General features: G+C 37.6%; 1 protein-coding gene across 1 annotated transcript in view; it reads left to right on the forward strand.

The window, feature by feature from the left end:
* Window positions 1-5,964: 5,964 nt before the first annotated feature.
* The window catches only part of LOC145677142 (ubiquitin carboxyl-terminal hydrolase 47-like), a gene marked incomplete at its 3' end in the record, with an annotated part of 77,246 nt that continues 55,965 nt past the window's right edge, over window positions 5,965-27,245 (forward strand). Inside the window, 1 exon segment of the mRNA XM_081747787.1 lies at window positions 5,965-6,065.

Consider the following 27,245-nt stretch of genomic DNA (forward strand, 5'->3'; position numbering starts at 1 on the left):
AATGTAATAATAGTACTTGTAGATATAGGGGCCACGTGGAGAACAAGTTCTCAAAAATACCTGATTAATTTGGAATAGCTATCATGCCTAAGATTCAGGGTAATAGCATCTTCAGTTTTGAAGTTGAAAATATTATTTGTCGGTTCGAAATGTAAACCTGAACTAACGTTGGGTATACATCTGTTATTTAGTAATTGCTGAAATTTTCAGTGGGTCCGTGTCTTCCTCAACGACGCGACGTTTTCTTATAGCATTATCTGGAAACTCAACACAGTTGTGGTTTATTAAACATTTCGGCAGTTACTAAATGGCGAACGTGTACTAAGATTAATGCAAGTTAATATTGTTAATATTTAAGTTCTGTTTTATTTTATTTATTTTTTAAACTTTGAATGCTTCAGTTGCTCGAAGTAGATGCATTTTTGTTCCATACTACGGAAGCGACGTGAATCAACTCGTTTTACTTGTAATGAAACACTGAAACACACGTGTGTTGACTAACCATTACTTAGACATTTTTCTTGTCAATTGATAAAAGTTTCCTGAGAAAAAGAAAAAAAAAATAGAATGAACACATTTATTGCCGATATGGCCTTTTTTTTTTTTTTAACCTTCGTAAGTATGATAAGGAATTTTATACATTAAACATAGGCTAGAAGATGAGATATTTTTTCCTCGTGATTTTTGGTGTTCGTTAAAAGAAAAGAAAGAAAAAAATTCTACCTGAAAAATGGTTTTCTGGAGTTCTGAGGCGCACTTACTTGATATCGCAATGTGTATGGATTTTGCTTCGCAGAATTTCAGAAAAATGACTAATAGTGCTTTTTATTGTATGTTTATAGTTGAGCCAAGAGTATGAGGAAAATATCACTTGTTTTCTGCGAAATGCTGACAACGAAACTTTTTCATGTATTATGTCTTTTTCATATGAAATATGCTTTTTTAACTGCATTTGTTAAACCCAGCATTGATGAGCACTATATTCTTATTTAAGATTCAGCCATAATAAACTTAGCACCATTTTTTGTTTTACAAAACGAGTGCAATATGGAAGACAGAATTAGAATTTGAAGAATATACTGGTCTGGAGTGGTGAGATTTAATTGGGATGTTACTTTCGGCAAAGAAATAACAATTTGAATCATAAACTTGTGAATTTCTCAACTGATAATTACCGCTGTGTCCAAAATTCCTGCTCCACTCCATTTTTAAGTTCATCACTGTAACCTATAGAGCTGTATTCTCTATTTTAGACTCTCAGATGTTTTTTTTTTTTTTCTTAAAAGAATATTGCTGTAATTTTATTTTGGCCTACTTTTAAAGTGTTTTGTTTGTTTGTTTGTTTAGAATTTTGTCTGACGTTTTCAGCAGTTCGTTTTCAAGAATACCGCACTTTACTTCTTGTTAACATAGGCAGTAACATTTTTTAAAATCAGACATTAAAAATATGTATTAAATGTCTGAGATTGATTAGCTATTGAAAGAATATATATGCAGGGTGGATCATTTATCTTGATTATGCCCTTATAACTTTTTAAACTAATGGGCAAAAAGAAATATGCTGAAATTTTGTACCATGGAACCCAATATCCCCTGCCTTGCGTGTTCAGCCACGTTGTCACGAATTGTTTTACTTGTCTGAAGCGAAGCAACGAATTCCTAAGTGCTCCTTCAAGTGTGGGAACAAGTTAGTCACTTGAAGCGAGATCCAGGCGGTAGGGAGGATGGTCGATGATGTTCCAGCGAGACAGCGTGGTGGTCTTCTGGGCTGTATGCGGGTGCGCGTTGTTGTCAAGGAAGATGACGCCCTCGGTGACAAGTTCTGGCCGTAAACCTCTACCAGCTGCCGGTGAATTTCAGCCCATAGAAACCGAATAACTGAGCAGACATTCGCGAGACCAGTTTTCGAAACGAGTCGCCATTTATGTTTACCTACAACTACCGTGGTAGGTGGCTGAAACTCAGCACAGCTGCCAGCTCCATGTATTACAATTACCGTACATTCCTCATTTCTCTATAACAGACAGAACTCCAGAAATATTGGCCGTGTAACTTCAGTTTCTGATCCTTCCTCGTACGTATGAGGTGAGAATAATTCCTTGCTGTTATGAAGAGGTTTCTGAAACGTTTGGCGTAAAAAAGGCTATCCGTGTTCGTATCTGAGTGTGTCCGAGAGAGGTTTCACTGTATTTAATTTAGCTGAGCCCGGTGGGATAATCTTGTATTACAGCTACAGTATTTTGAGAGTTGAGATAGTATTATGGAGAACGGCTACTACTGTGATTGATGAGCTTGAATAATGGCAGTTGTTGAACTGATTGCCACAGAGCACAAAGAAGCATTCAACAAGAGAAGGTCATTCTTAACTAGTAGCCTTAATATTAGGCTGAGGAAGAATTTGTTCAAGTGATATATGAATTATTGGACTGTATGGTTCAGAGACTTGGACATTACGGAAGTTAGAGAAGAAATAAAGAGCTTCGAAATATGGTGTTCGAGGGAGATGGAGAAGATAAAATGGACGGAGAGAGTAACAAACGAAGATGTTTTTAAACGGGTAGGGGAGAAGAGGACAGTTTTGGTCAGAATCCTTCGTAGGAAGACCAATTGAATTGGACAGATCCTGCGAAGAAATTGTTCTCTTTATACTGCCATAGAAGGAAAAATGGAAGGAAAGCGAAGAATAGGAAGAAGTATATAATTGATAGATGATTTGAACAATAGAAGAAAATATTGGGAGTTGAAGATCGAGAAACGTGGAAGAAACATTTTCCAGACTTGAATCTAAAATTAATAATAATATGCAGCCGCCAAATCAAACCGGATTTGCTGGTTAATTTGAGAGAGTTACCTACCAGACGATATAGCTCAACTCTTGTCTCATAGACAGTCTTAACCGGATTCAAGATCTAGAGCCTTTCTATTTCAGGTGTGCTCTCGGAAAATGTGTGAAACATAGTTCTGCCCCACCCTTGCCGCCCTCTTAAGGAGGAAACATTCCCTATGCTGGGGAGAAAGAAGTGAATGATCTTGGCGATTGAAGATCGTAGGCTACTTACAGTTAGAATGGCTAACAAGACAGTGCACAGCGAAGGCGGTGAAATAATTCAGAGGGAAAAGAGATCGAATGACACCAGCACCAACAGGGGCACACTTGAAATAGAATGCTCTAGTTATGGCTAGGAACCCACGTTACTAGTGGATTCCGGCCTTTGTAACCTTTGTGTTACATAAGGAAAATCAACTGAAGTCTGAGTTTCTTTTTTTTTAATCCAAGCCACAGAACGTGTTACGTTAAAGAAGAAAAAGCGATGGATAACGGAACAAATGGAAATTTTAATGTTAGTTGTGCGTCAATAGCGCATACTTTGTTGATGATGTAAATGGCATTTTATGAGGATGTATGTTTTAAGTTCTTTGCACGAATTCTTTCGTTTATATTCTTTGTCACCTCTCTGCATGTGTGTGAGTGTGTCAGCATGTGTAAATTTAGATTGGCATTGTTTTCCTTTCAGATTCGTTACATAACTTCTCGTTGTTAAATTTGTATACTCATTGCACATTTAAATATTATTGTATTGCAGTTTCACTGCGTTATGTTCAAGATACCGTTTATTTTATTAGTATTGTTATTGTTAATGTTGCACTATTGTAATCGATCATCTGATAGTTGACTGTTATTCGCGAGTTGGACAATATGAAGCATGTTTATAGAGACTTTTTTTTTTTTTTTTTGACAGAATAATGTATTTCATTTGTACCGGTTATTTTATAAACGAGATAGCGTATTGGAGTTTTTGACGCAATTGATAATGCTTGAAATTGTGCCTGAATTATTTCACAGTGCTTTCCATTTATATAGAAGCTTAAGTTTACATTGATAAATTGGCAGTTTGCCGATTGACAGCCACTTTCTGTACTTTTTGAAATACAGGATGACCCAAAACAACCTCCTACATTTGAAAGGCGAATAAAACAAAAGGTATTGCAGATAGAAAGTTGTTTATTAAAAAAAAAAAAAAAATGTGAAATGGTATTGGAAACAGTTCGTAATTTCTTTGTTCTGATTTCTGTTCTTACACTCTCCCTAGGAAGCTCAACAGCTGCATCATGCTTCCTTGCAGAATAGACTGTCTCACAGCCATCAATATCCCAGCGTGAACCTGTTGTTCATAAGTTCTTAACCCAGTACAACATAGTCGTTCGATCAGGAACATTTTCACTACGTGGAATCACTGTAAATAATAGAACTGCTGTTTTTGAAGGGGGAAAAAATAAAAATTGACTGCATGCACGCACTGAGCTCTTGGCCAAACCATAATGACGACTGAAAACTGCAGGAGAGGTGAGCGGAGGCGATTACCCACCCCCCAGTCCTCTTGCCGTTCCACAGGAAGTGCTACATCCGATCAAAAAGTGGGTGGTTTTATTGGGTGTTATTCACAATAATTGTATTGCAGTTCTTTCGTAATTTCAACATACAATAGAACAATAATTACGAATTATTTTCAATACCATTGTATATTTTTTAATAAACACCTTTCCATCTGAAATACTTTTTAGTTTCCTTTCAAATGTGGAGATTGTTTTGGATCACCCTGTATATTTATGTATATATTAGAATTAATGTTCTGTATTCACGATCTTCGTCTGTTGTGATTGTGATGTACATTGCTGTTATGCGATGGGGAAATACAAATGAACGAAGAACAAATTATTGGAACGGAGAGAGTAGGACGAAACCGGAGAAAACACAGGGAGAACTACATTAGCCACCCACTTAACCTCGCTTACGATCGAACGAGGAACTTACCATACCGGACATGAGCTCTATCATTTGGACAACGAGACCGTTCCGTGATACTAGACATCTGGATCAATCGTATTATTCGATAAAGAATATCGTATGGTTACCCACGGACGAGATGGCGAGATCATCAAGGTCTCGTAGACTATCACAGAAAAATGAACTAAAATCCTATTTCTAGTTTTTACCGTAGTTCTACGATTATGCTCCGAACCTAGAGAAAACGCCAATCATGATAATGAATAAAATGATGCAATTAAGGAAGTGGAAGGAAATGGGAGAACTCGGAAATTAAATGAAATCTTTAAGTTTAACGTCCCATGGTGGGAGAACTCGGAGGAAACCCACGTTCTTATTGGTGTAAGCTTTAGTTGGCATTTCTTGTTATAGAATCCTGCTGTACTTGGGCTGTTCTAATTACATTTTTTGGCTTTTTTTTTATCGCAATAGTATTATTTCCCAAATATTTAAATACTTTATAAATTCCCCACCATGACCAGTTGGCAGAATCTTCCTTTTTTTCTTTTCTTCCAGAATTTGAGAACTTCAGTTGTAGCGTATGTCTTAAGAGACCCCATCACGGCAAAATTAAAATACCGCTAATTTTACAGTAATTATGTGATATCTTCAAATAGATAAAAGATAATCGAATTGTGAAACAAGAGCGCCCTAGACAATATTATTTTACATGAGGTACCGTTATCACGACTCACTTATCTTCTTTCGATTTCCAGCCATTTAGAAAATCGGCATTTATTTTCGCGTTTATAAATGGCTGCAAACGGAAAGCTACTCGGTGACTCGTGATAACTCTGCCTCATGCAAAATAATAATATCTAGGGCGCTCTTGTTCCACATTTCGATTATCTTTTATCTATTTGAAGGTTATCACATAATTACTGTAAAATTAGTAATATTTTAATTTCGCAGTGAGTAGGCCAGATGAGATATTGAAAGGTAGTTTCTCATAATGTAGTCTGAATGATATTTTATGTTTAATAATTACAGTATTTGAGCAACGTTTCTATCGCGTATAGAAAAAGAATAAACATGGAGCTTATTAAAATTATTTTGATTTTACGATTTTTGATTCAAACTTGGTTAGCTTTGTATGTGTATCTGTTAAATGAGATCTTGAGTTTGATAATTATATCAAGGTCTTTTAATATATGTATTTTTTCTGTTTTCAGAAACTGATCTGTGACTGGCTTGCAGAACTTCTCCTAATACAAAAAAAGGAAATTGGCTGTTTTGTCAGGTAAGTTGTTTTGTTCGGACAATTCTAGAATAATATAGCAAAATCTAATTGATGAACGGGCGTTAAGACGAATCACGATGTTCCACTTACCTTGCAGATGTTTCTGTTAATTGAACTATCAGAAAACCAGTGTTCGGGTTTGACTGTGTTGTTATACAGGGTTTGTCCCAGAAGTTCCCGGAATGATGATTTGTAGTTGGCAATGCTGGCTGACGGGGAGAAGCTTTGGGCAGAGAAGTTGTTGGGGGTATCTAAGTTTGGAAACGAGACCGGTATCAGTCGCCTGCGGGCAGTAGAGGCAAGGCCACGCTCCGCGTAGAGGTATCTACTGCACCCTCGTCGAACAAAAGAAGGACCTGTTTTTAGAGCAGCATTATGCAATCTTTTTTTTTTTTTTTTTTTTTTTTTTTGAAACGAGGTAAAAACTGGGCGGAGACACTCAAAATGCTGCGGAAAACCTACGGTGACAGAGGGATGAAAAAAATTACTTTTATGCAACACAAGCGGTTTCGGGAAAATGGAGAGTCCGTCAGCGACGACGACCGCTTGGGACCCCGTCGACATCACAAACGGACGAGTCGGTGCAAAAAGTGCATCAAGTTTTTGGACAATAACCGGCGATTAATTCGGGTGATTGCAGAGGAGTGTAGAATACCCAAAACAATCGTTCATCGCATTTTTACGGGGGGCTTCAAATGAAACATTTGCGCGAAAATAGTGCCAAAAGTCCTGACGACCGAGATGAAGCAGCGTTTGTTGAAGTGCCAGGAGGCGGTAAAAGCAGCCGCGACGACCTCACTGTAGGAGATTCCCGTTGACGACTTCTAGGACGCCTTCAATGATTGGGTGAAGCGTTCGCAACTGTGCATCTATGCAGGGGGAGAATGCTTTGAAAGGTTCTTAAGATTGTAAACTGATCTTGAATAAACAATTTTTAAAAAATCATTCCGGTAACTTTTAGAACAATCCCTGTATAATCCCTACATATTTAATAGGGCAAATAATGTTCGGCATTTTGATAGTAAGGGCGAACTCAACAAAGAGTTGTTTAAGGGAAGGTGCATTTTAAATTATGTTCATAAGGATGAACTCAACAGAACGTTTTTCAATTAATTAGTAGTTGTTATTATTGTTGAAATTTCCATTGTTACTACTTATTGTAAATAGAGACCCAATGTTCAGTTGTCTCTTACAACCCGAAATAACTCGTGTAGTTAATTGTCCTGATAAGTAGAATAGTCGGTCCAGTCAGCTGAAATACTAGTACGTAGTGCCCTGTACAGAAAATCTCTTTCCACCATGCTGGCAACCCTTAATACCTCATCCCTCCGAAACGAGAAGACCAGGTATAAACCATTTTCCATCCCCAGATTGTGAAAATAAACTCCACCTTCTTTCCGCTCTATACCCTGTCTCCCTTATAAAGTTTTCACGTCGTGCGCCGGCTATACTTGAAGGATCACCATCAATTTTGGCCAGAGTGCAGAGGGTCAGATTTTACGGATCGAATTCTTTGAGGGAGGTGAACCATGCAGTTGATCCTCCGATATGGACTACCGTGTATTATATATAATAATAGCCCTTTGTAGTAAGCAACCTAACTGTACCTAAACGTCATGTTGGTTGCATACCGTAATGTTACTTTCAGTACAACTAAACTTTTTCCTATGACACTGCTACTTCTTCAAAGATGGATTCAGAATCCCATGAACTGGTTACTAGGGATGGCCACAAAGTTCCGGTTCCACGAGGAACCGGTTCTCGGAGATCCGGTTTTCACAACCGGTTCCGGACCTGGATCCAAAAACCCGGTTCCAGAACCGGATCTTAGGAACCGGTTCCAGACCTGGATCCGAAAACCCGGTTCCAGAACCGGTTCCAGATCTGGATCTGAAAACCCGGTTCCAGAACCGGATCTTAGGAACCGGTTCCAGATCTGGATCTGAAAACCCGGTTCCAGAACCGGATCTTAGAAACCGGTTCCAGACCTGGATCCGAAAGCCCCCAAAGACCCGTAAAGGAGGGATAAAGTTCACCTTCAAAAATAATGCAAAGAGGACCATGCGCTTGTGCCTTCCCGCCCAGACCCGCTTGTGCCCCGAAAAAAAAATTGGTCCACCAGTGGGTGTTTAGCCACATGAGTTGGCCAGTTTGCCTGTTTAACCAATGAGTTTGCCAGTTACCCAGTTTATTTAGCCAAATGAGGCAAGCTGCCGCCGCCTGGGCGCCTGCCTGTCGCTTCCACCATTTCATCTAGCATACTGTTCACAGCTTGCCAGCAGCTCGGGTTTAGCGTAGGGATAGTCACAAAGTTTCGGTTCCAGCGGAACCGGTTCCACGAGGAACCGGTTCTGTTTCCAGAACAGGTTCCAGACCTGGATCCAAAGAACCGGTTCCAGACCTGGATCCGAAGAAGCGGTTCCAGACCTGGATCCGAAGAACCGGTTCTAGACCTGGATCCGAAAAACCGGTTCCGGAACCGGATCTTCTAGAACCGGATCCGTTCAGACCCGAAAACCGGTTCCACCAGGAACCGGTTCTGGCCATCCCTACAGGTTACATATCCTCACTTATTCTTTTTAAAACCGGAAGTGGTAGAAATTACAACTTCCGGTTTCAATATTGATTCTGTTTGTAAAACTGATAATAGGTAGTGATGAACGTTTTTTTTTAAATATATGGATTAAACGCTAACCAACCACTGGCGTGACAGCCCTTATGGGTCTGAGCCACTCCAACGCCATCTGTTAGCGACTAGTCGAACTAAGTCCAGCGTAGCAACGAACATGTCAGCGCGCTCTAACAGGCATATCAGGAGCTTTCTAGACCTAGTAGCTGTCACGTCTTTTATTCACGGGACTCCCCAATTTGCCTCACAACGCGGGATTGACGCCAAAAATTGGGAAGCGCCGGACGGGAATCAAACGAAGTGGGTCTAACTCTCTTAATAACCAGATTACGGTGTCTCCTAAAATATATGGATTGAACGTCCCAAAAATAGATTTAATCTCCACCCTTACCTATCTGCTAAAACCGGAAGTGCTAGAAATCTGTGACAATATACAGTTTTAGCATTGAATCCTCATAGTTCGGAAGCGTAGCGTAATTTTGCAATGTTAAACAACACCCACATGTTCATTGCATTTCCAATTTCCTTTCTTGCAAGAAGTACAGACTTGTTACTAAGTTCTGTAGCTTTTCAAAATTGTAGCTGGTTATGCGTGTGATGAATTGGTGAAGTAAGAAATTGGAAGTGACCATAAATACGTATGCTTATTCAATTTTTGATTCCTTTCATAAATTTACATCTTAAGTAGATTTACGTTCTGTTTAACTACTGAAATATCTTAAATAATACAGTACTAAGCTACATATCGAAATAGTATATTAAAAAAAAAAACATTCTTTTTCAGCAGCGTATGTGAATTTGTTGAATGTTGACCCATCAACATGAAAAGAGCAAGTCGACAGACTGTCAAATGTCATGATTGAAGCAACTTTTGCGTGCGCAGAAGGCTTGGATATGTAGAATTAAAACTAAATCATTATAACATGTCGTGAGTTCTCAAAGAATTCATTAATGTGACACTCACTGTTATATTTGTCCATAATTTAAGCTTGATGTATGGGTGATTTGCGAGTTCAGTCCTCCAGTTATGGACATGAATTTTTGTGTTTATCTGCGTTCAAAATTGTTAAGCAAAGTGTTTTCTTGTTGCTGCTGATTTATGTTCTTGGGTTGTTTATTACTTATTATGAACGAGTATTCAAAATACACATCTTATTGGAAATAGGAGGAATGTCAATTAATATATAAAAGTGGATATTTGTGTGATGAATCCATAACTATCAGATCTTGTACACATTGTTTTTCTAATCCTAATTCTTCATCAATTTCTCTACTCCCTATACTGTTTCATGTTCTTATATATATATATATATATATATATATATATATATATATATATATATATATATATATATATATATATATATATATATATAAATGTTATAGGTTTATTAATACCTTGACGAATATTCTCAGGGGTGTAAGATCCTCTCCTAACATCTCGCTTATTGTGACTTATTGTTTCTCCCGGCAAACGACAGATGAGAATTTTCGGTGTTTCATGAAATTACGAGGTTTAGAAAGCCAAAACTATTGGTGACGAGAGCAACGTACTGACAATCAGTGGCGTACCAGTAATTTGTCGAGAGGTAAGGTTTTCAAGCTCCCAAGTTCGGATAATTTACTTTTCTTGAACTATAATTAATAGACGGTATCAAAGAAGAAAAATCGTACGTAAAAACGAAGAGGTTAGCGGAAGAGCATGGAAGCTTCTCACAAGGAAAGGACATGAATGTTAATTAATTTTGCAATGTGATTGCAATGTGAGGATGTCAACGGGACTTTCTAATTAAACCTAGTCCATTCGATAAACATAACAAAGATATGTTCATGCACAAAAAATTAGGTGCCATGGATAACGGGGGTCCATTGCCCTGTTAGTATAAAGAAAATCGTAGACTCACAGTGAAATAGCTATTGCATCAACACTGTTCATTGGAAAGTCATGTTTTATTGTTCGTTCTCTCCAGCATGAAACAAGCTTTCCAGAGGTGTTATGTATTGGGGCTCATAAGGTACTTGAATAGGGAAAATTGGGAAATGTCGGGAAAATTCCCGACAGAAATCCCTCCCATCAACATTGGACTTCTCTAGAGTGGCCCCGGCTAAAAGCACACAATCCAAATGTACCTCAAAACATAATAGGGGATAAGAAATGTGTGTACCAAGTTTTGTATTAATAGACGGAATAGGTATGAGGGGAAATCGTGTATTAGTATACAAGCTTTTCCCTCATATCTACTGTCTGTCAATACAAAACTTGGTACAGTCATTTGTTATCCCCTATAGTATTTGGATTGTGTACTTTTCCCCCGGAGCCACTCCAGAGGGGTCCAAAGTTGATGGGAGGGATTTCTGTCGGGAATTTTCCCTGTTAAAGTACCTTATGAGCCCCAATACATAGCACCTCTGGAAAGCTTGTTTCATGCTGGAGAGAATGAACTATAAAATATGACTTTCCAATCAACAGTATTGATGCAATAGCTATTTCACTGCGAGTCTACGATTTTTTTTATACTAACAGGGTCAATGGGCCTCCGTTATCCATGGCACCTAATTTTTTGTGCATGAACATATCTTTGTTATGTTTCTCGAATGGACTGGGTTTCTTAGGAAATCCTGTTGACAGGTTCAGTCCTTTCCTTGTCAGTTGCGGCAAGTGACCTGCTAATAGTGGCAAAATATCTAGGATGATGATGAATACGGTAAATGTTTATTTTTGCATAATACGTTGCTCAAGAGGGGAAAGGGAAGGTGAAAAACTCCGAAACCCTCTTGGGTACGCTATTGCTGACGATGCATCATCCAGTGACCCCTCCACCCCCCGAGGCCATAGCCTTTCGTGGACTGTAACACTATACAAGTGCTTTCTGTTAAGGTCATATGGAGAAAGACGTGGAATTTTTGCAGACACCTGTACAGTCAGCAACAAAAGTTCTTTCCGTTGGATGAAATTAGTTTCGTAAATAACCTTAGAATGAAAGGGAAATTTGAGTACAGTTTTCAATAAATTAAAAAAGAATGTAATTTTTGTACGTTCCAGCCGTACCACCGTTATACCCAAAATAAATTTTAGCAAAAGAACTTTTGTCGCTGACTGTACAAACTGATTCAGCAACGCTGTATAATTGCAGTGATATTATTACGTAGTACACACTATTAATACATTTACTTAAACGAGAAACAGCAAACTTGCCAAATATTTTCAAAAAGTAGGAAGAAGCGTGTTGCTAGTGAAATAGCCTCTTACAAGAAACTGTGTGAGGGTTTGTGTTCGGTGATTTTAAACAACGTAATGACTTCCTTCTCAGTCGCACGTAGATCACGTGAAACCTTCAGTGGCTGAGTAATGGTGTCGAGGCATAATTTTAACTGGGGTGCAAGTGTTTCCATGTAATGTGTGCGCGCATGTAAGTCCCACTTTCAATCGCTTAAGGAGGACAGGTGAACAAGTGATAATAGGGTTCCTTAAATTCGCTGCACCAGATACAAATTTAACAGCATCAGGAGTTGCACCTGTTGAGAGTACCTATTAACACACTTTGTGTATGTTGATTACGATGTTTAAGAGAAGTAACTATCATTCTTCATTTGTGCATTATGGAAAATTGTCTTTTATAGAGTGTGTTGTTCTTATGAAATAAATAAATAAATAAATTCTCAACCTGGGGTATGAGAGCTGATCGGGACAGATCAAGATCCATCAAAAGATATTTTGCTATGAATTAGTGTGGGTAAAAGTAAGTAAAATAACAGGCTAGGTGAAAGGTTATACAGTTGGACCTCGATAACTCGATTTTTTTCACATTCCGTTCCATGAACTCTTCATAGCAATTAATGTTAAAATTAGTGGTGGGCACAAAAACTGCTTTTTGAAATTTTTCATAAAAAACTGTTATCGGTTTTCTCCAAAACCAGTTCGGTTTTTCACCGGATTCGGTTTTCTTCAAAACCAGTTCCGGTATTTTTTTTTTCAAAATTTGTTCTATTTCTGACCATAATAGTGTTTCGTTGTTCTCCAGTAACCGAATCCGTTTTCACAAAAATAGTTTTAAGTGTTTTCCAAAAGTTTTCACCGAAACCAGTGTCGGTGAAAACCGAAACCGGTTTCGGTGAAAAACCGACCGAAATGTCGGTTTTTCTAGAAACCGGTTTTGTCCATCCCTAGTTAAAATAACCTCTGTAACTCAAATGTTTAAAAATTACAACCTCGATAAGTAGAATTTTAAGGGTTTCATAATATTTTAAAACCTCAGTAACTCGAACTTTCGTATCTGAAAGCCTTTACGGGTCGAAGTTTAAGTCGAATTTCTTTTGATGTGACCTCGATAACTCGAAGCTATAGCTCTATGCTTTTACGTAATTGTCATTGTTGCTAGAGCCTGTCTATCTCATCTATGCCCTCGGAAAATATGCGAACTATACTTCGCCCCCCCCCCCCGCCCGACGGAGGAAATTCTCCCATTGCTTACGGAAAAGAAGTGAATGACCTCCGCTGTGTTGCCAATTTTCCATTCAATCGTTTAGTCTTGACGAGTGAAGACCGTAGGCTACTTAGAATGGCTAACAAGATAGAGGACAGCGAAGTCCGTGAAATAATTCATTGTGACAACGCTTCCGCATCTAACAATTGAAATATCTCGGCCGCAACAACTTCTCCATCTTTTGAGGGAGGTACGGGAAAGCACACATCGACTGCAGCGCCAGAAGGGGCACAGATCAAATAGAAAGGCTCTAGTCCTGACATGGTCACTAATGTGTACTGTAATTGTGTTTTACTCATGTCTAGAATTTATTTTGACTAGTCATCGTATTTAATTTAAGAAACTTTCACAACAAAACTTCGAGTTATCAAGATTATATATAATCACTTTTCATGAGAAACACGAAACCTCGATATCTCGAATTTTTGTTGTGACCACATTGATAACTCGAATTTTTATGTTCCCTTCAGCTTCGAGTTATCGAAATCCACTGTAGTTGTCACTTGAATAGAAGTTTAAACATTTTCACGGAAGAAGCGGTAGCTCAATTGTAGAGCGGTTACATCTGGTACGTTGGGTTTGTGATTCAATTCCCGGCCAAGTATTTTTGTGGGAAACAGCATATGTCCGTGGATTTTCTCAAGATACTTCCGTTTCCTCCCACTTCCACGTTCTCACTCCATCGATTTATCCATTATCGTTCACTTGCCTTAATCATTCGTTTCCCTTAGCCAAAAGGGCATAATCATGGGACGTTAAATTCAAAGATTTTTAAAAACATTTTCACACAGGGAAGTTAAACCTTTCGCTCCAAAGTTTTAAAGAAAGAAAAAAAATACTTGGTTCTTGTTTGTCTACCTGTATTTCAAAGTATTCGGGGGGAAAGGGTAATTTGTTTACTTTAGCGAAGAAGGTTTCGGGCTTTGTACTCAATTTGTTCCTGTTCGAAGCACATGTCCGGTCATTCTGGATGAGGTTTCCAGTCTTTGTTTTCTTAACGTTTTCTTTTATTTAAAAAATTCATACGACTCAAAATGTGTGGGAGCAGCTGTTTTAATTTTGCTTTATTTGTGCCAGGAGATTGCTAGGTGGATACATTTAAATATAAGCGTGCCGAAGTTTGTCCCAAAATTTCTTTCTTTTTCACTGTTAGTACTCCCGGTGTGAAATACAAATGTATCTGCAGTTTTTTTGTTAATACTTACACTCAGGTTTTTCCCAATTTTCATGTGGGTTCGCTGCTTGTAATAAGCTGCCTCTATATCACTCTTTTTCACCCATTTCAGATCCAGACTTTTTTTTTTTCATTTCCCATCAAAATATAGCCTATGTTTCTGTAATTCTTGCAGATCCATGGCGGTACGGTTGCTCAGTTATGGAGCGCTTACAACATCTGGTGCGTGAGTCCGTGGTTCGATCCCCGGTCAATTAAGCTTCCATGCTGTACGGTCTTCCGCTAATCTCTTTGTTTTCACGTACGATTTTCTGCTTTGATATCGTCCATTACTTGTAGTCTGTTCGTCCCCTCCCTCTTTTTCCTCCCTTCTAGCACGTCCCTTATGATACAGTTCCTTCTTAGCCAATGTCCCAACCAATTTCTCTTCCTCTTCTTAATAATATCTAAAATTTTTATTTTCTCTTCCTAACACCCTCTCATTCGTTTCCCGCTCGACCCAGAGAATTCTCTCCATTCTTCTCCACACCTACATTTCGAAGGCTTCTAGTCGTTTTTCATTATTTTTGCGTAATTTCTGATCCATACAGCACAGTACTCCACACGAAGCATTTTACAGGGTGCGGCAGAACCAACAAAGCAGTTTTAAGGAGCAATAAAAAGTAAATCTGGTTATATAGAGAAAAAATGTTTTTATTTTCTAAATTAGTACAATATACCATTTTACATTCATTTAGTTTTGAAAATAATGTCCTCAAGATGGCGGCCGTTAGCATCAATACATTGTTGTAGACGATCCCTGAAGTTTCGAGCAGCTCTTGCACACATATCGCGGGGTATGGCATTCACTTCGTCAATAATCCGCTGTTTTAACTCTGGTAGGGTGTGAGGGCGGCTTTGGAAAAGCTTTTTCTTCAGATATCCCCCAAGAAAGTAGTCACAAATGTCAAATCTGGTAACCGTGCAGGCCACTCGGCATCACCCCTCAAAGATCGTTGTGTAGCGACCACAGATCTGTTGTTTTCATAATAAGCGCGAACAGCAAAACCACGATGTGCACCGGTTCAGACCATATTAACGACTGAACAAAGGCAGACCACGTGCAACTGCCTACCCCCACCACAGCTCTCGCGGTAATCGATAGAAACTGCTTAGTCGGTTCTGCCGCACCCTGTATGAGTCTTTTTTTCTCAACCCTTTATGCAAGGTTCCACAGAAAAGAAAACAGACATAACCAAAATTAAGAGTTTTTGATTGGGTGTAAAAGTTCACTTATATGTTCTCAGTTCGGAAACGCTTTCCTACTGCCTTTAAATATTGAAGAGACTAAAGGAGCCTAATGTAAGATCTTTTTTAAGCTAAGGAAGTGAACTTCTATTTTGGGTATGCAGTAAACTTAGCGCGGCAGTAAAAGTTCTTTATTATCACAGATCTCTTCTTCTTTTCTACTGTTGTATCCTGTCAATAAGTTTAAAATAGAAACCTTGCGAGTAGTTATTAATAACTTCCTTCCTAAATTTAAAGATCCATAAATACGATATAAATTTTTTCTTCAACCTATCTTCCACATAAAATGTGACTCTAGTTTCTCAAACATTGTGATTGATTTTTAGGTGTAAAACTGTAAAATAACAATTCCGTGGGATAAAATGTAATTATCATACTTCAATACAGTTATTAGTAACACTGTTAAATCTTTTTTTTTATTTACTCTTACGGTTCTTACATTGATATTAGGGACTTATCACTCCTATGATTTGTCCTTTTTCTTTTGTATGAAATTGCAAATTTTCTGTAATTTTTGAAAATTTTAAATATTTTTCTTCAGAATACAGCGATGAAATGTGTATGTGAATGTGTTACAGTGGAGATATAGTATAATTTTATTTTTAAAAAGTCCAAATTACCCAGGAAAACATACTTTAAAAAAATTAAGATCTGAATATATACGTGATCATTGGACTTTTTATAAATTCCTACATATTCTGCATTGTCTTTTAATGTGGTTGAATTTTGTTGTGTTTGATTCTGCGCGGAATAAGTATTGTGTCACTATATAGTGATATATTTTTTTGTAACATTTTACATGTTACTAGGATTATAAATATTCTGTACATATGTTTAACTTTGAATAATATAACATATACTGCCAATTAATCCTTTGCATTGCTCAGTATGTGTTTTCGTGAACACTATACACCATTCAAAATACATCTACATATAATAAATTAAAAAAAAGAAAAAAAATTCGAACTTTCTAGCTGCGGGGCACGATCTCTCCGGTTCGGTCCCCAGTCAAGTAAGCGTACCTAAAAATAATCGTAGTGGATGCCTCACAATTCAGGAATGGCCATTCCATGGTCCATGACCACTTGCTTAAATTTGGACGTGGCCTTTACAAATGCATTATCTGCTTTCACATGATTGTTGTCTTCAGTACCATCCCCTCTTGATGAAAATTCTTGTACAAATTACACGGTTTTAACTAGTGGTGGCCACCAAAACCGGTTTGTCGGGCTTTCAAACTTTAACCAGTTTTCTAAAAAGGTTAGATTTTCTGTCAAGAACCGGTTTGGAAGGAAATCGAAATGTCCGTTTTTGTACAAATCTGTTTCCTTCTGAAAAAATAAAATAAAAAACGGTTTTGCTCATCCGTAGTTCCAATTGCTAACTACATTAAATATGTCAACATTTTTCTTTTTCTTTCTTAGAATTTCAGTGACTTATCGTAATTCTCGAGTGCACTCAGGGTGCTGCGAAAACCTGGGGGAGAATTTTCCCCAGTAATAAAGTACTAAGAGAGGGGTGGATAAAGTGATAGAAGTATCAGAGAATTCCAAATTAATTACAGTAATTAACGGGTGAACTAGTGGTTAACGGTTTCCAAATTCCACAGTTTAGTAATTGTTGTTGTTCAAACATATGAACTCTTACAAAACATTCCAAAGCCACGATTTTTTTTTCATTACTGCTTCTCCTCACACTATATTATTATTATTATTATTATTATTATTATTATTATTATTATTATTATTATTATTATTATTATTATTATAAATAATATGTACTTCGCGCCTGTGTGATGTCATGCTCTTAACATAGCATCAATTTAGTACAAATTACGAAGTTGGACAAAAATAAATACTATCTATCCGCTTTTGAATAAAATCATATATTTCATGAATTTTTTAAAACTTCATTTGATATATTTTTTTAAACTTCAAAATAGTCTTCGATATTTATGTTTGAAAGGAAAAGCTATGCGGATATGTTTGTTTATTTACATGGCGTACTGAACAGGGAGTTCATTTTGTGAAAAGAGAACGCCCCAGATTAAAAACGCGTGTCTGCCCACTCTTATGTCGATTTGCCAAGACTAGCAGCGAAAGTGTCCCTTGTCAATCTTTTACGTTTTTCTTTCGCTGTTGAACTGAAAGCGGTGGCTATGTTCTAAGAAGTGGATCTCTTTTTGTGGATTCCCTGAATTCGTTGAATCAATTGTTTTCTGGGATATTCCTGGGAAACTCAGAGGGAGGGTGCAGATGATGATGTTGCTTTAATTAAGTTACGAGGCCGAGAAAGATTGTCTATTCTTTTAATATTATTAATATAAGAATTCTTTAAAAAAAAAAAAAAAAAAAAAGAGAGAAGAAAAGGCAGTGAAACATCCTTTCTGATGTATGTATAATAGTATGTATATATATAATATGGGTGTTCTAAAAGAACAACTTTTGGGAGGTGATTTCTGACACCAAGATAAGACAAAGTATGTATAGACCAACCTGGGTGCACAAATGCTTCCTTTTGGAGTTACAGGCTGCCGAAAACATAAAAAAAAAAAAAAAACTTCAAAGGTCCATAGCTCTGATACTATGGGTGGGTCCTATCGTAGTCGCGTCAAGACTTCACCTAGGAACTAGTAAATGTCCTATCCAAATATCCATGTTTCAGAATCCTGCGATACTTCCACAACAATTTTATAGAGGTAGTTGGTGAGTACTTCAAATTATATGTCCGTAGCCAAACTACCACTAAAAATTGTTGCGTGAGTACCTTAGGATTCTGAAACATGTATTTTTGAATATCGCACGTATTAGTTTTAAATGAAGTCTTCACTCGACCACGGCAGGTCTCATAGTATTGGAGCTATGGTGGACCTTTAAAGTTCATTTTTTCGTTTTCGACAACCTATAACTCCGAAAAGAGGCATTTGTGCACCAAGGTTGGTCTATACTTTTTGTCTTATCTTGGTGTCAGGAATCACCTCCCACATGATGTCGGTGTTGTTTTGAAACACCCTGTATACACGGAAGTTCTTTTTAAAAGCAAACCATAATTGTACGAGTACTTATAGCAGAGGTCTAAATAGGGGTATTCTGTCTTTTGCTCAGTTTTCTCTCTGTCTCCTTGTCTGTCTGAAGAATAGTGCTTAATTTTATAGCATAGTTACTGACTTTATAAAGATCGCTAGTAGTAGTCAGCGACAGAAGTTGTTTTTTTTCCGTTTGGTAAAATTTATTTAATGAAAACTGTACTCAAATTGTCCTTCCATTCTCAAGATATTTAAGAAACTAATTTCATCGAACGGAAAGAACTTCTGTCGCTGACTGTACAAGGGTCTTCGATCTCGGTCCGTGTAAAGTTGCGTGCATCTACCTTCGGATTGTCGCAAGATTCTCTTTTATTTACTTTCCGTGTTCTATCAGTGTTTCCGCTCATTTTCCCTGCCTTTGCCCTCCTTCCTTTCATATCTCTATATAGGGACCACTTTGTTTAAAATATCATGATCATATCTTTATTCTTATATGTAAAAATAAATGTTCGTTTGTCCTTTGCACACATCCATATCGTTGGCGTTGTATATTTTTAGGTAGGAAAGAGAACATAGACTATTTTAGAATTTTAAAATTTTAGGGACCTATTTTAAATCAGTCTTTCTTTAGATAGAAAGATTTTTCATTGTATTGTACAGTCGGCGACAAAAGTTCTTTCCGTTTGATGAAGTTAGTTTGTAAGTAACTTCAGAATGGAATGATAATTTGAGTACAGTTTTCAGTAAATTAAAAATAGTGTAATTTTCTGTACGTTCTAGCCATACCACCGTTATGCCCAATGTCAATTTTACCAAGAAATTTTGTCACTGACTGTACAAAGTAAATGCAAATGAGGCCATCCGTTCTCTCCGTCCAAGTTTTGTGTGTTTATGTACCACACTAATCCTTAACGAAACAATCGGTTGTGTTTATATTCCACGCCATTTTCCACAGGTTTAAAATGCGTGTCCAGGGGAGGGGTCCAAATTTTATAGAGTATCTTAGAAGCTCTTCAAGTTTCAAATCCAAATCGTTCATCTTGTGTGAAGAAGGGTACTTTTGCTAGTTGCGTTATTACAGTTTTTGTTTGCACACGTAATTTAAATCCAGGAGCTTCTTTTTGTGATTGGAGCACCATTCTTTCATTTTCACTTATTAATTATTATTTCTCACAAGTAGAGCTCCTCCGTGGCTAAGCGGTTAGCGTACTCGCCTTTGGCGTGGGAGGCCCGGGTTCGATTCCCGGCGGGAGCTCATGTAGTTCGGATTTCACGTTAATCAGTAGGTCCACGTCTCATATAGCCTCGCTGCTGAACGGGACGTTAAACTCAAAATCAACTCAACAAACTATTTCTCACAAGCCTTCGGCTCGCTGTACGCTGTAGATTAAAATCGCGCTTAATTAAAAATGACAAATATGCCCTTTAAGCGAAGGGATACAAATGATTAAGGCAAATGAATGATGATGGACGAATTGGTGGAATGAGAATGTGGGAGGAAACGGGAGTAACCCGAGAAAACTCGCGGACATGATGTTGGCCATCATAAACTAACTTGGTCGGGGAATCGAACCAGGGACCCCACGCACCAGAAGTACTGAGCCACCATGTCCCTGTGATTAATTAAAAGTTTTAATTCTTTATATTTAACTTGTTTGATTTGTCCACCAACTAATTTGCAGTTAACCCGGGTTCGATTCCCGGCGGGAGCTCATGTGGTTCGGATTCCACTTGAATCAGTAGGTCCACGTCTCATATAGCCTCGCTGCTGAACGGGATGTTAAACTCAAACTCAGCTCAACTCAACTAATTTGCAGTTACACAAACATTAAGGCTCAAATCTAAATATAATTATGGCCTTTGTCCCTTTTTGAAATAATTAAATTGAAACCGCGCAGTTTTTAAGTTGCAATTAAATCGCCAAAATAGTTTTATATCTGCAAATCGCCTGCACGTTAATGCTATCTATTGGCGTCAGGCAGACAGCATGGATAATGTTCGTAGTTCGAAGGAAATTTCGTAGGCAATTAAAAAAAAAAATCGATAAAATTGAAAATCAGGGAAATTCTAATGCCATCTGACTGACCAATACAAATCCTTAAATTTTTCTTTTTTCGTAAGAAATAAACCAATACAATAGCATTTTGTGTGTGTGTGTGTGTGTGTGTGTGTGTGTCCGTCCGTCCGTCCGTCCGGCCAAAATAGTATAATGTGCACCCATTGTTGGCTAGTATATTTGTATGTATTTTTTGTGTTAGCCCTTAACTAGTGTGGTGGGTATGTGCTACGCAACTGGTGTGGTACGAGTCAAATTGACCCAAACATTTTTTAAAGCTAAACGTACTAAATATAAAAGACGAACAATGTGAAACCATTTTTAAATCTTTATTCGCACCTTTGGGGCCATTTGTGTGTATTTATTCAATAGCAAATTACAGTACAAATTTTAGGAAAATATAATAACCCGTACCTCAATGAAAAATATACATGCAAAGTCTTACTTTACTTTGTTACAGCGATCTGACCCGTATCACACTAGTTAAGGGTTAAAAAAGTGAAAAAAAAAGCAAATGAACAAAACAAATGTGATTGGAACTTCCTGTAATATAGTTATATTAATCTTATCACGTAACTTCTGTCATAGAAATTGGATACTCAACAAACTATTAAAGATTTGTTAAGAAAAGAGATAATCTTGTGTCAGTCGAGGAAAATTTTCGTAAGGAAATCTACGAACACTGATAGCGACACTATTATCCCGACTGTTAACTGTTAGAAATTAACGTTACTCACGGAGACGTTTTCCTTCTATAATAAGGATTATTATTTACTTAATGACTTGTAATCTGTTGATTTGTATTCGGCGAGTACTTTGTGCTGGAAAACATTTCACAGCGGCTGCAAATTTCGTTTTGTATCGTTGGATAATCTCATTTAATGTGGTCAATGGAAGAATCTAATATAGGATGGATCACTCGTACAGGACTAGAGCACACGTGTCATTATGCTGTCAAAACTAAATTACGGAGAATAGGGGCAACTCAGTCGAAAAAGCCATTCTGAGTGAAGTTTTACTGGGTTCCTCATTCATACTAGGCAAATGTCGGGGTGGTACCTAACATTAGAGACCTGCACGGGCCAGGCTTGGGCGGGCCGACACTGATTTCTCTTCAGGTCGGGCCGGGCTAGGGCCGATTAATTGCAATTCTTTAATAATTATTGACATTCATTAAATGATAATTAGAATAAAGGCAAACGTTGAAGAAGTGTGCCCGTGAAAAATATTACAAAATGAAACTTCGAAAATTTATCGGGCTTGGGCCAAGAATTTTACAAAACTTATCGGGCCGAAAATCTCCAAAACTTTTCGGGCCCGGGCTGGGCCGGGCCTACGTACATTCGGGCTGGATTGGGCTCGGGCCGAAAAATTCGGCACGTGCAGGTCTCTACCTAACATATAGGTCCCAGGCCGCTTTCTTCGTTCCCTTTCCCCGGATCTTTTGATCGCCGAGGGACTTCATTCCTCATACGTGACGGGCTAACATGGCCATAGATGCCAAAAGCATAGAAATCTTCAATCCTAAATCCCAAATAGGGAGGAACATTTGTCACTGCATCACACACAAGGTTGGGCCTTCGTTGTAGTCCCATTGTCGGTATATATTCATCTAGCAATCCGCAATTTAATTACGTGTTACTCAGAATTCTTGTAAAAGTAATATTAGCTCTGTTTTTTAGATCATATAGGGGGTGAGGCGTGGTAATTAATTTTCTGAGCACCATACAATGCAGTGTATAGTTGATCGTATACATAAAACATGTCGGGATTCCCTTTCTCTTTCGCGCTGTTAGATTTTTCGTTCTATCTTGGAATATGAATCCGTAGAAACGCAAGTTCTGGCGATGATCTTGGCCTTGTGGATTCTTGTGTATTTATAATTATTTGAAATTTATGAGCTGTGAAATTACGAACATCGTGGTAATTGTTATGGCAGGTAATTCGAGTGCAGTTAGTGAATAGAATTTGCATAGGGTCATTGATATCTTCGTATGGTGTCGGTGTTCTTGGTTCCGAAAATAACTTGGTTTCCGTCCAATCCTTCCCAAGCAGGGCCCTGTCTGGTGATGTGGAAGTGGTTGGACGTGCGCCAGAGCAGAAGAGAATGCACTTGGTTCTTCCTGTGGGAATGTGTGATTAGTTTGGTTTATGATGTGATTAAATGGAAAAGTTTTATATATTGGTGTAGATATTTTGATATGTGAATATTACGTGTGTTGTTCTACGTTTACTGTGATAATTTGTTTAGTGGCTGTGATTTTTTTTTTCTGTCTGCAAGAAAAATAATAATCGTGCTCTGTGTGGGTGGTTTGTGTCGCAAAATCTTTGAAATTGTAAAATTGCCAGGTTAGTTTTTTTTTTTTTTTTTTTTTTAATTTTAAATAGTTCGCATGCAACAGTTGTACTTTCGAAACATTTAATTGTATTTAGTTTCAAACCGTTTCCGCTACGCTAGTTGTTTGCAATTCCTTCTATGGTTTAGTTAACCATGTGCACAGTAAGTTTTACGTATTTGTTTTAAAAATCACTGAGTTGTAGGTTGATCTGAAAACTTCCGGTTCTTTTAGTCGTGTACATTCGCCTTAGAAACTACATACTCTGGTAGTTTTTTTTTCCTCTTTTAAATTGTTGTAAAGTTATTATAATATATGTTTTAAGTCTTCGCAAATCACCTGGGCAATCTCTCTCTCCATTACGTTATAAATTTGTTGAGGTGATTTTTTTTTTTTTTTAATGACAGCTGTATGTTCATTAACCAAATTTAACCGTGTTTGTGAAACTGATGTGTGGTGAACAATAATAATAATAATAATTACTAGTAACCTCTTATTCTACAGGAAGAATAATGAATTAGTTTATGGCAGATGGATATCGTAAAGTTAATCTGTATCATAGATGTTAAAAATTAGATATTTAAATGAAGTAAAAGCGAATATCAGGTAGCTTACTATAAACCTGTTGAGAATTTGATAACTTCAATTTTTGCTGGAATCTTCGTCAATAACAATTCTCATACTTACATGCACTTCACTTGCACATTCATCTTAGAGTTAAGTGACCCTGGAAGATTTGAAAAAGAAAATTAATGACCCGAAAAATCAATCGTAGCTGTATGTGTCATTTTCCCTAAAGGATTTAACAATCACTTCTAACTTCCGGTATTTAGTACTACTGCTATTCTAGGATGACTTCACTCTAAAATGAGTTTCTAGGGAAGTCAGTGTAACTAGGGGAATTGTTATTGACAAAGATTCCGGGAAAGATCGACATTATATAAACTTACATGTTCAGCACTTCTTACCTTTGATGCGAGCGGCCGCGGGTTCGATTCCTGGTGGAAACTCGGCGGAAAGGTATAACAGGTTTTGCAGATAAAGCACCCTGAGCAAAGTTTTTTCTGTTTCCTCATTCATACGAGGCATACCTAACATCCAGGCCCCAAACCGCTTCCCTTGTCCCCCTTCCCCGGATAGTGTGCTCGCCAAGGGACATCATTTCTCATGTGAAGGGGCTGCGGTAGCTCAGTGGTAGAGCGTTCACTTCTGGTGCATGGAGTCCTTGGTTCGATCCCAGCTCACTTGGCTCATTGAGTTTTCTTTTGGACGAACACCGTGTGTGTGGGATTTCGTATGGTTATCCCGTTTCCCCCAACTTTATTTGTTCCATTCATTTCTTATCACCACAGTCTCCTTTTACCTAGCCGGCGTAACCGTGGGACGTAAAACTGAAAGATTTCTTCATACGTGTCTGGCTTAAGGCCATAGATGGCACATAATGCCCGGAAATATATATAAATAAAATAATCAAATTTTCATCAGGATATAACTCTATGAGGCACGGTGGGAAGTTGTGCTTACCACCTTTAATATTCATTTTTTCGTCCAATTGTTAACTGAAAAATAAAATTAATTTGGTGTGTTTTGAGATTGTCTACATGTATAATTTTAATGAAAATTTAAAAAATCCAAAAGAATTTTTTTGGGGCAGCAAGGGATACAAAATAACTGGCTCCCGTGCCTCAAAGAGTAAAAGTGAAATTTTTCTACGTGTTTGTGATATGTAGTGTACAGCGTCCATTAGTAAATAATTGCTTCTTTACTTCTATTTCTCCCTTTCTCATAGTATTGTGTATTAATTATTATCTTTTTACAAATATACCATCATACATATTGAACTATAGCGTCCACACCACACAACTACGAAATATATTATTACATTAACCTTGTTAAATGTCATGGACGTTCTTGAAATTTACGTCGTTAATTTATGGACATAGCCCAAATCCCCATACCGAACCTCATGTGTTATACTAATGTAAATTACATTTCTATGAACAACCCCAGAAGACAAATACACATCTAATTATATAAAACTAAAGCTAGTTTCACAAATAGTAGCACCTTCCTCATACTCACACAAGTCTACTGTTATAAACGTATTCTATGTCCGAACAGAAACCTTAAATACTAGATATTCAGAAAGACAAAGAAGTTAGAATAATTAGAGACGCGTTGCGTTTTAGGGAATAACAATCCTAACCCAATTTATTTGATACAGAATCAGATTCAATAACGAACTTACATTTGGACACTACGGAAATTCGGATTTCTGAAACTGCACAGTGAATGAATTAATGTGGAGAATAACGTCGGCCCACATTAAATTACTTTTGAGAATTTTAAATTTGTTAAAACAAACTTCCTTTCCCTTCTATTATAGTACAAGTATAAAAGGTTTCCTCAATTTATATGGCAGAGAATCACTTGTTAACCCTCCGTCGTATTTGAATTCTGCATTAGAAACTGTGAAACATATGTATTGAAACAGATGAGAAAAGGGTACTGCGAGACATCTTGATTTTTTTTTTTATACTGAGTGTTTCAAAACAACACCGACAACGTTTGGAAGATGATACGTGACACCAAGATAAGACAAAAATTACAGACCAACCTGGATGCACAAATACTTCCTTTCGGAGTTATAGGATATCAAAAATTTGAAAAAGAAAAAGAAAGAAAGAAAGAAATTTAAAGATCCATAGCTCCAAAACTAAGGGATCTACCGCAGTCAGGTCAAGACTTCATTTAGGAACTACTACGTGCCCTATCCAAATATGCAAGTTTTAGAATCCTTCGGTACTCACGCAACAATTTTTATAGAGGGAGTTTGGCTGCGGGGATATAATTTGAAGTACTCACCAACTACCTCTATAAAAATTGTTGCGGAAGTACCGCAGGATTCTGAAACTTGGATATTTGGATAGGGCACGTAGTAGTTCCTAAATGAAGTCTTGACCCGACTGCGGTAGGTCCCATAATTTTGGAGCTGTAGATCTTTAAAGTTCATTTTTTCAAATTTTCGACATCCTGTAACTCCGAAAGGAATCATTTGTGCATCCAGGTTGGTCTATACTTTTTGTCTCATCTTGGTGTCAGGAATCATCTCCCAAACATTGAAACAACCTGTATTTGCATTTACCGCGTATATTTCAATTTAAAATATATGTGCGCTTCATAGTTCTATGTTAATAACTACCTTACCCACTGGTCAAGTAGCTAGTGCGTAGGCGTTTGTGCACGTGGTTCCGAGTTCGATTCCTGCTGGGAGAGCATCACACAATTCGAACGCACTATGGTGGATCGGATTCTACCGTAAACTGCTTGTCCAGGTCTCGTATAGCCTCGATGCTGAAAAAGATACTAAACAAATAGCCTTGTGGAATCAGGAAATAAGAAAAACAAGGAAACCAGGTTCTAACCTGAGAGGTTATATCTGGTCTAAGCGTCCTTTTTCCTTTCTTTTCTTTGAGAAAGGGAAGGTTTAAAAAAAGCAAGCTGTTGATATCAGTACTGAGTTACGAGATCAAGAATTTTATTTTCCAAGGTCAACGTCCTTGTCGTACATCAACCTCTTTGTTTTCAATTGTCATTATACTAACCAGTGGTGCCCACCCCCCCCCTTATGTCCATGACGCACCCCCCCAATTGTCTATCCGTAGGTGTTCTTCCATGAAAAAAATCTTCTTTTCGATTAATTTTACCCCCCCCATCAAACATATTTATATGGATTTTTAACCCCCCCACAATATTTCAATGACGCAGTTTGCGTCATAGCCCCCCCTTGTGGGCACCCCTGTACTAACTAAAACAATATGTTTAGTTGCAGGTGATCTTATATCGAGTACAGTCTACTTAAAATATTGGAAAGAGTTAATGAGGGTGTAGTATTAGAGGGAGCAAGACACGCATAATGCGCACTACATTGTAATCGAACCAAAATTAGTTGGAATAGCAGCGTGTTGATTGTCTGTGTCAAGAGGGGACAATGCCTCTTGTGTCCGGCAGCTTTGCCGCCAGCAGTTATGTTGCTAAATTTAACACACAGATGTGAGGATTTTTACAGCTAACTCGACTGCTAATGTCTAATCGACGAACTAGCTAGTTTTGGAAAGAATTGAAATATAAACAACAAAATCAGTATTTGATAAGAATTGAAATATAAGGCAACGAAACCAGTATTTGG

The sequence above is a fragment of the Thermobia domestica genome, unplaced genomic scaffold (genome assembly GCF_964235325.1).
Source record: "Thermobia domestica unplaced genomic scaffold, izTheDome1.hap1.1 HAP1_SCAFFOLD_655, whole genome shotgun sequence".
Lineage (NCBI taxonomy): Eukaryota > Metazoa > Arthropoda > Insecta > Zygentoma > Lepismatidae > Thermobia > Thermobia domestica.